The 8,594-nt window shown below is 38.6% G+C and overlaps 1 pseudogene; it reads right to left on the bottom strand.

Moving 5' to 3' along the window:
* Positions 1-4,421: 4,421 nt before the first annotated feature.
* Positions 4,422-7,118, bottom strand: LOC105853843 (annotated as a pseudogene).
* Between the last annotated feature and the right edge of the window lie 1,476 nt (positions 7,119-8,594).

Raw genomic sequence — 8,594 nt, 5'->3', positions numbered from 1 at the left:
CCATCCGGTATTTTTCCTTTTCTTTCTGGCTAATTTCACTAAGCATGATCCCTTCCAGCTCCATCTATGTTGCTGCAAAAGGCATGTCTTTATCTTTTTTGATTGCTGAGTAATATTCCGTTGTGTCATATACCTTTATTTTTTAAGATTTATTTATGCATACAGAGTTGTGGTACAGGCCAGAGATGCACAGGGGGGAATGAGAGGATTTACCAGAGACAGAGCAGGGAACAGAACAGGCAGATGAACTGAAAATACACTGCTGAGGGGAGCAGTGGGCGAGACAGAAGTCTGCCACACAATGTGGGTCACCTCCCTGGCACGGGAGCGAACTCGTGTTGCAGTGGCTTCAATAGCTTCATAGTGCGTGCTTTTTATCCTGTTACCAGAGAGGGCCCATGTGTAACATTTTATGTCTGGTTTCTTTCATAAAGCATAATGATTTTAGGGTCCGTTCATGCTCTAGCATATGTCAGTACTTCATTCCATTTTTTATGACCATATAACATTTTGTTATATTTATATATGTATCAACTCTTGTTTTTCCATTTATCTCTTGATGCACATTTGGGTTATTCCACCTTCTCGCTATTATGAACCATGCTGTTATAAATATTAATGTGCCAATTTCTGGGTGGGCATGTTTTCAACTCTTTTGGGTATATATTCAGGAGTAGAATTGCTTAATTACGTGGTAGTTTTATGTTTAACCATTTTCATGAATTTTCAGGCTGTTGTCACAGTTTTACATTAGTACCAGAAATGCACAAATGTTTCTGATTTTTCCATACTTTGCTAACCTTTGCCACTCTGCCTTTTTGATAATGCCACCTTAATGGGTATGAAATGGTATTTCACTGTAGTTTTGCTTTGCATTTCTCTAATGACTAACAAAAGCATAGCTTCATGTGCTTATTGCTCATTTCTATGGCTCCTTAGGAGAAATGTCTATCCAATTCCTTGGCCAATTTTTAACATGATATATTTGTCTTTTAATTCCTCATTTGTAAGGGCTCATTATATTTTCTAGATTGAAGTAATTTCTGAGAAATGAGACTTACAAATATTTTCTCCCATTCTGTGAGTTGTCTTTTCAATGTTTTAACAGTATTCTTTGAATTATAAGTATTTTAATTTTCACAAAGTTCCATTTATTTATTTTTCCTTCCCTTTCTGATCTAGTTATTGCAACTAAAGAACAATTGCCTTATCTATGGTCAAGAATATTTACTGCTATTTTTTTCTTTTTTTTTTTAAAGATTTATTTATTGATACATACAGACCTGGGGTACGGGCTAGAGGTACAGGGGGGTGACAGGATTCATTGGAGACAGTGTGGGGGAAGAGAACAGGCAGATTAATGAAGTACACTGTTGAGGGGAGCAGAGAGCAAGACAGGATTGGTCTGCTGCCAGGTGGGTCACCTCCAGGGCAGGGATTGAACTTGCACTGAAGCAGTGGAGGCTAGCTTGCTGTGCTGAATCTTAATCCATTGCATCACCAGAGAGGGCCAATAAATAAAATTTTTAATTAAAAAAATTCACACATGACCCTCCCTGGTGGCGCAGTGGGTTAAAACACCACACTGAGAAGCTAAAGCCACTTCCGCATGAGTTCGATTCCCGCCTGCCCCGGAGGTGAATCGAACTCATGGCGTGGCAGACCTCTGCTGACCCACCCGCTGCTCCCCTCAGCAGTGTACTTCGTCGATCTGCCTGTTCTGCTCCCCACTCTGTCCCTGGTGAATCCTCTCACCCTCCGCATCTCTGGCCTGTACCCCAGTTCTGTATGACTAAACAAATAAATCTTAAAAAAAAAATTCACACAGTGAAGCAGTTAACCCTAAGAAACACTCATGTTTGCATCAAACTCTTCCTGTGAAACTGAAGTTGCTTCTGACAACTCCTCACATGAAGCCAGTGCCATTCCATCATTAAATCTCAAGGTCTTCACAATGAATTCCCAGAAGATACTACAGAGTATCTTGAGGAAAGTCAGTTTCTTCAAATAAAACTGAACTTGTGACTTCCCTGGTGGTGCAAGGTGTGAAAGCACAGCACTATGAAGCTATTCTCAGCCACTGCAGCACGAGTTCAACCCCTGGCCAGGGAGCTGACCCACATGACACAGCAGACCTCTCCTGTCTTGCCTCCTGCTCCCCTCAGCAGTGTACTTCAGTGAACTTCCTTTCATGGAAAGGAAACAGAAAAGTGGTTTCAGAAGCTGCTTTCTAATTCTGAAGGGGCAAGAGAATTATCTTTTACCCCAATTTGAAATGCATAGGGTAATATTCTCATCTATCACAGAATTCTCTAAGAAATCTTAGCAAGAGGCGCCAAGCTGTTTCCAAACATAACACCTTGCTAACAGAGAGATTACACAGCTCTCCTGTCCCCTGAAATCAAGCACGTCTAGGGCAAGGAGACCACACAAAATACACAAAAGAGCAGGGTACAATTTAATAAGGTTAAAAACTACGCCCCCCCCCACTTTCCCAGCAGGCAGGTTGGGAGGATGGAGCAGACAAGGGAGGGGGATAAAGCTGTCTTGGGGACAAGGCCATAAAACTGACCACTATGACCAGAAAAGCCAGGCCAGCTCCAAGCATGCAGATGCCTCACCCTGGTATTTTTCCCACAACACAAGAGTACCCTTTGGACATTAGAAATCTTTTACTCAGACAAGGCAAATAGTGGACTGAAATATTACAGGGAAAAGAAAGTTTGAAGAAACCAATTAATTTCCTTTTCCTCTATAGATGAGTGGGTAGCCAAATGTGGAATGAAGACACTCCAAGACATCTAGTCTCTACACCTAATGCAGTTTTAAAAATGAGATCTAAGCCTGAAGGCCTACACCTGACATTTTAAAAAAAGATGTAAATCTTTTAAGTAGGCTGGAAGGCCTAAATTATCTATTCTAAATCTATTTTCAGCAGGTAAGCCTATTTGTATATAGAGTAAGCATTCAGTGTACATTGGTATACATGTACATTTCTAAATAGTTTCCCAACATTGTTCAGTTTTGTTTTAAGAGAATGTATAACTCCTATCTCTTGCAGAGTTAGGCGGTTAGGTCTCCACGACCCCATAGAAATGGGGACCTATCTTCACTGAAGAATCTGGTACGCTGCACTGTATACGTATGTATGCCCCCCCCCGTGCCCCCAAAGGATGTGAATGTCTGGGCCCTCAGTTTATGCATGAATGCTAAGATGGTTTTACAACACTAATGTTAACATTTCAAATAATCCCACCATTACACAGCTCCAAACTAAAAACACCAAAATGTTAGCCAGTTTCCTGTGGTTTTCACAAAGTAGTGATTCTGGACTTTTTAATGTCAACAACCATTCTTGATTTACTAATTTTTAGAGTAAAAACACAAATTTAGCATTTTTCTTGGAATAGTAAACTTGCTTGCCATTACTTCATCCTTTTTTTTTTCTTTTCCCAAAAGTGCATGTTGTGATGCCAGCTGCTTTTCTCCTTCTGAGAAAAGCATCCTAAAGTTTTTCTGGTTTTCCTTCTCTTTATTTGTGGAGCTGGAATATGTATTCATTTTCATTTTCTTCCTCATGAATTCCTTTTGGTCAGTCTTCCCAGCCAGTGCTGTTGCTAGACTGAACTTGTCAGATTTTGAGTTTTTAGAAAAGGGTTCAACATCCCCAAGAGGCAGTAAATCACCCCTGCACTCCTCTTCTGTCAATATATTAACAAAATTAATTTGCTGTCAATTTCATATATTTCCTCTTATAGGCTTTCCCAGGGGCAGCACCAAGTTGTTCCCTCATTTGGGCCATGTGGGTTTTCTGAAAGTTCTTCTGAGTAAAACCTCAGCTAATGCTGATCACTAGCCCTTTGGCTTTCCTCTCCTCCATTGTCATGTTGTTCGGCTTCTTGGAGTTCTTCATGGGAAGAGATGTGCGCATCAATTCACTATCTCCATTTGCTTCCTCGCTGAGACTGGTGCGAGACTAACCATCTTCAGCACTTTCAGCATCCTGTTCTTGTTTCTCAACTTTTAGAATTTTCTATCCTGGAAAATCTTTCACATCTCATTTTCCATATCCTTGCACTCTTGCATCTACGGAAGCCATTGTAGGCTTACCCAAAAACTTCTTCTGTACCCTCTGAGGATTCAGTGCTGGGAAGAGCTGAAGCAAAGGCTGGTAGACATCACCACATTAGAAAAGCTATTCAATCGTGGCTGAAGGACATCACGCTGTGAACTTTTTTATAGCACTCATCCCTACTGCCATGACTTTCTCAGTTATTGTTGTTCACAAAATGGCCACCGTCATGAGGAAAGAGAGCATCACCTCAGGATGTTAAGTGATGAGATGCTTGCTCAGCAAGCAGAAGGATCTTTTTCACTTATCTTTGTTGGAGTGCAGAAACCATTGTACAAACAGATAGAAGCTAAAGAAGAAAAAGTTTATGAATTCCCACCAATCTGGCCATGAGTTTCATGAGCATCACCTTCACTACAAGTCTCTTTAGAGCTCTGTAGCTGCTCTAGTGGTTTTCCTGAAAAATCTTAGGGGTCATGAGTCAAGTGAATAGCTGAAAAGTTAAACAACTACATTTCTCCTTCTTTTGTTTCCCGAGCACTTTCACATCCTTTTCCAACTTCTTGTTGGAGCTCTACTTCCCTGTGGTATACAGCACTAGCAGGTATCTTGATGCTGGTCCTCATTTGCGGATTCTGATTCGTTCTCCTGTTTCTTCTTTTTATCATTCCCAACGAAGAAAGTCAAAGCAGCATCTTATATCTTTGTGAACTTCGAGAAAGATCGTGCAGTTGTGATCACATTGACAACTTTGTCATCATCACAGATGTTTCTTCGGTAATATCCACTCATCACAACCAAAGCTGTACTGGCTGCTATCCCATACTCTGAAATTCCGTAATACTACACTCACTTTACTGTTGTATAGTTTTGAATTTATATTCTTGATACCAGTCATACTACGCGTGTACAGTCTTTCACAAAAGCATATTGTGGCAACGTCGACGTTTAAAGAAGACTTCTAACAAACTTGATGAATTCATGAGATTCTTATTTCTCAACAAGATCAATGCTTTGAAGATCTGAATCCAACACCGTGTGATTGTGAGAGAAGAGATCTTTCATCTCTTGAGGAAAGTTACTTAAATGTCCTGGGTAGTAGTGATCAATCTGTGCCATTAATATCACCAGCTCTGCCAGCTCTATGCTGGGCTTATTTGGTTGTAATTTGAAAATCTCCACATTGGGTTGGTAGTGATTGTATTACAGTAGAAACTCCACAATCTAAGTAGGTAGGTCCGGTTGATCATATTTTAAAGTGAGGCTGCAGTCAGGCTCTGCACTTGCAGTTTTAAGAAAACCCATATCCCTGGGAACCAACAAATATCTCAGCTTGACTGGAAATTGTGCTTCTGAGTATGGACAGAAACTGCACATGTGATGCTTGGCAGGTGTTGCCATCTTGATTATTAAAGCCTGGCTTAGTTTCTTCCTTTATTAGCATTATGTAATTATGTTTTTAGCATTTTTGTCTGACACATGTCTCATTAGATTCATGTGTAAAGTTTCCTTTTTTTAAGTGATTATGGTTTTGTAATTTTGATGTTGGTGTCCATGTGTTCCATCTAATGTATACAAATATGCTATACAGATAGAGCTCTTTGGCATGTTTATCTCATATCCTGTGACCTTTCTGAACTCATCTATTAGTTCCAGGATATTTTTCTTTTTCAAAGATTCTTTTTCAAAATCCTTGAGCTTTCCTACATAGATAATCATGCCACCTACAAATATCATTAGTTTTATTTCTTGCTTTCTAATCTCTCTATCAGTTGTGGAAGAACACAGTAAATACAAATAGCATCACTTCAATTTAGACAATATCTGAGCAATAATTTTTAGAAAAAACAGTAATTTATTCTTTTTAATTGAGGTAATGTTAAGATACTCCCCATTGGGTATCATTACCATAGGTCACCCACCAACAAATCCAGCCATAATTCACCATTGTAGTGTGAGCTATTTTTTTAGAGTAGGCCTACTTGTGAGAAATTCTCCTAGTTTTCCCACACCTGAAAATGTCTTCATTCTCCTTCTTCCTGGAAAATATTTTTTGTCAGTTATAGAATTCTGGTTGAACAATTTGTTTCTTTCAAAACTTGAAAAACATTGTGCTACTTTCTTCAAATAGTTTTCTTTTGAGAAATAAATTGTAATGAAAATTGTTTCTCCCCATAGACTACTTTTAAGATTTTCCTGTGTTTTTAGTTTTTGTACATGTAAGGCAATACGTCTTCAGGTGGATTTCATTTCAATTTATTTGACTGGGGCCAATTCAGCTTCTTAAGTCTGATCTGTAGGTTTATGTCTCTTGCCAAGTTTAGGACATTTATAGCTGTCTCTGAATACATTTTAAGCTTTGCCCACTTTCTCTTCTCTTCCTGGGACTCTCATGACATGAATAATAAACCTTCCGCCCTCATTTTTTAAGTTCCAAAGTGTCTATTTTTATTTTTAGTCTATTTACTGTGTATAGTTGCATGGGGAAACCTCTTTTTTTTTCTACCTTTCAACTCATGAACACTTTCCTCTGTCTCTTCCATTCTGTTGTCAAATGCACCCACTGATATTTCTATCTGAATTATTTTATTTCTAACTTCTAAAATTTCTATTTGTTCCTTTAATTTATTGTCTTTTCTGAGATTTTCTATTTATCATTTAAGTGTGTTTGTAACTGCTTGTAGAAGCCTTTTTTCACACCTGCTTTAAAATCTTTGTCAGAGCCTTACAATATCCTTTTCATGTCAATATTAGCATCTATTGATTATCTTATTTAGTTTGAAATAATCTTGATTCTTGACATGGTGAGTAATTTTCTATTAAAATCAGGGTCATTTCATACTATACTATCAGACACTACAACTCCATTAAACCTTCTATTTTTGTTGATTTTCTCTGACATTCCTCTTGGAGGTCTCTTCATTACTGTGGGCTGGAAATGTATGCTTAGGTTCCCCCATTTGGCCTCTGTTAACACCTGCATTGGTGTCTCCTTGCTATTACCAAATGGAGGTGGAATAGCCACAACAGTGTCCACTGGCACCATTGGGGCTTTAGGAGTGTTCATTGCTGACCAGCTAAGGTGAACGTCTAGCTTCCCTACTTAACCTTCCCTTATATTACATTGGTGGGATTGTTGTTACGTTATTTCAAACCTAAGGGGAAGTAAATCTAGTTTGGCTCCTCAAACTTTACTGAAGTGAGTGGGGATGGGGGAGAGTCACAGTTTTTTTTTTTTTTTTCCTCCTGTAGTGTTTGGCTAGAGTAGCATGACATTGTCTAAAATTTTCTCAGAAGGTTGCCCCTTTTTTAGTCTTTTATCTAAAGAGAGCAGGATTAGCTACTTAGATAATTTTTCTGTACCTGATGATGTTCCTGGGCGGCCAGCTTCTTCAGCTCCAAGTCTTGAATATGTAAATCAACAGGATCACCCAAGTAAATGACCACTGTGCCATTCCTTGAGTCCTCAAGTCGCTAACCAGTCTGATTTTGTCTCAGAACTTTCTTGTGCTTATTTTACCTGTAATATACAAGGTTTTGAAGTAGAACTTAGTGTGGAGGGTAGGAAAAATTAAATTCTCTCCATCTTCTGAGAGGCAGAATTCTCCTATTTTTTTGTAACCATAACCATGCTTATTTTGATATGTCTATCTATATATAACTCTGAAAGAGTTATTTAATAAAACTACTGCTAAAGGTTTTTTCTCCCTTCAGGAAGTAGAGATATTAGCAGTCATTTTATTTACTTTTGCTGTGCTCATATCACTAAAGCATGTCCTCAATGTATCTTTATTGAAACTAATGGTGTTCCTATTATTAAACTTGTTTGCTAAGGTACAACCTGACTAATAACGTCCTCTGTATTCTCACCTAAGATATAAGAGTATTAGATGCACTTGAAGGAAGAATAACAGATACTGCTGTTGAATAATATGTGTGTGTGTGTGTGTGTGTATGGATATGCATTGGATAAGTATCTTAAACATTAATTTTGAAAATACATGGTATAAAATATGTACTGATAACAATTTCCAGCTTTAATTAGATTTGACTGACTATGTATACACAAGTTCTACTATAACATATCAATATGGTATATTTAACTGTGGGGTGGGTAGGAGATGGTTGTAGATCTGCTATATTTTACCAGACAGTGAGCTCAGATGTTGAGCTATCTTTGTCAAAAGCAGGCACCAGGCAACCCCAGAACTTCACTAAAGAGGCCAGATCTACTGGAGCAAGGTTGGTTATCTAGGAAGTCTCCAGGAAGTTAAATTCAATAACCATCTATTGTGTAATGAGAGAGTCATTTGGACAAATATATAAAATATTGGCAAAGTCTGACCACAAGCACTAGATAAAGAGGTCACTGGAATTAACAGGACCTCACTGGCAACTATAACTGTGTCCCTGGGTAACATGGAAGAGATCACTGATAGAACCACTTGCCTATAACCAAAACACAGGGATGCATATATGAGTATCAGGAAATAAGAAAAGGTGAGACAAGGAGAAAGAGGGG

This window comes from Condylura cristata, unplaced genomic scaffold (genome assembly GCF_000260355.1).
Source record: "Condylura cristata isolate star-nosed mole 26May11 unplaced genomic scaffold, ConCri1.0 scaffold00019, whole genome shotgun sequence".
Taxonomy (NCBI): Eukaryota; Metazoa; Chordata; class Mammalia; order Eulipotyphla; family Talpidae; genus Condylura; species Condylura cristata.
This window is presented reverse-complemented; position numbering and strand designations above follow the sequence as displayed.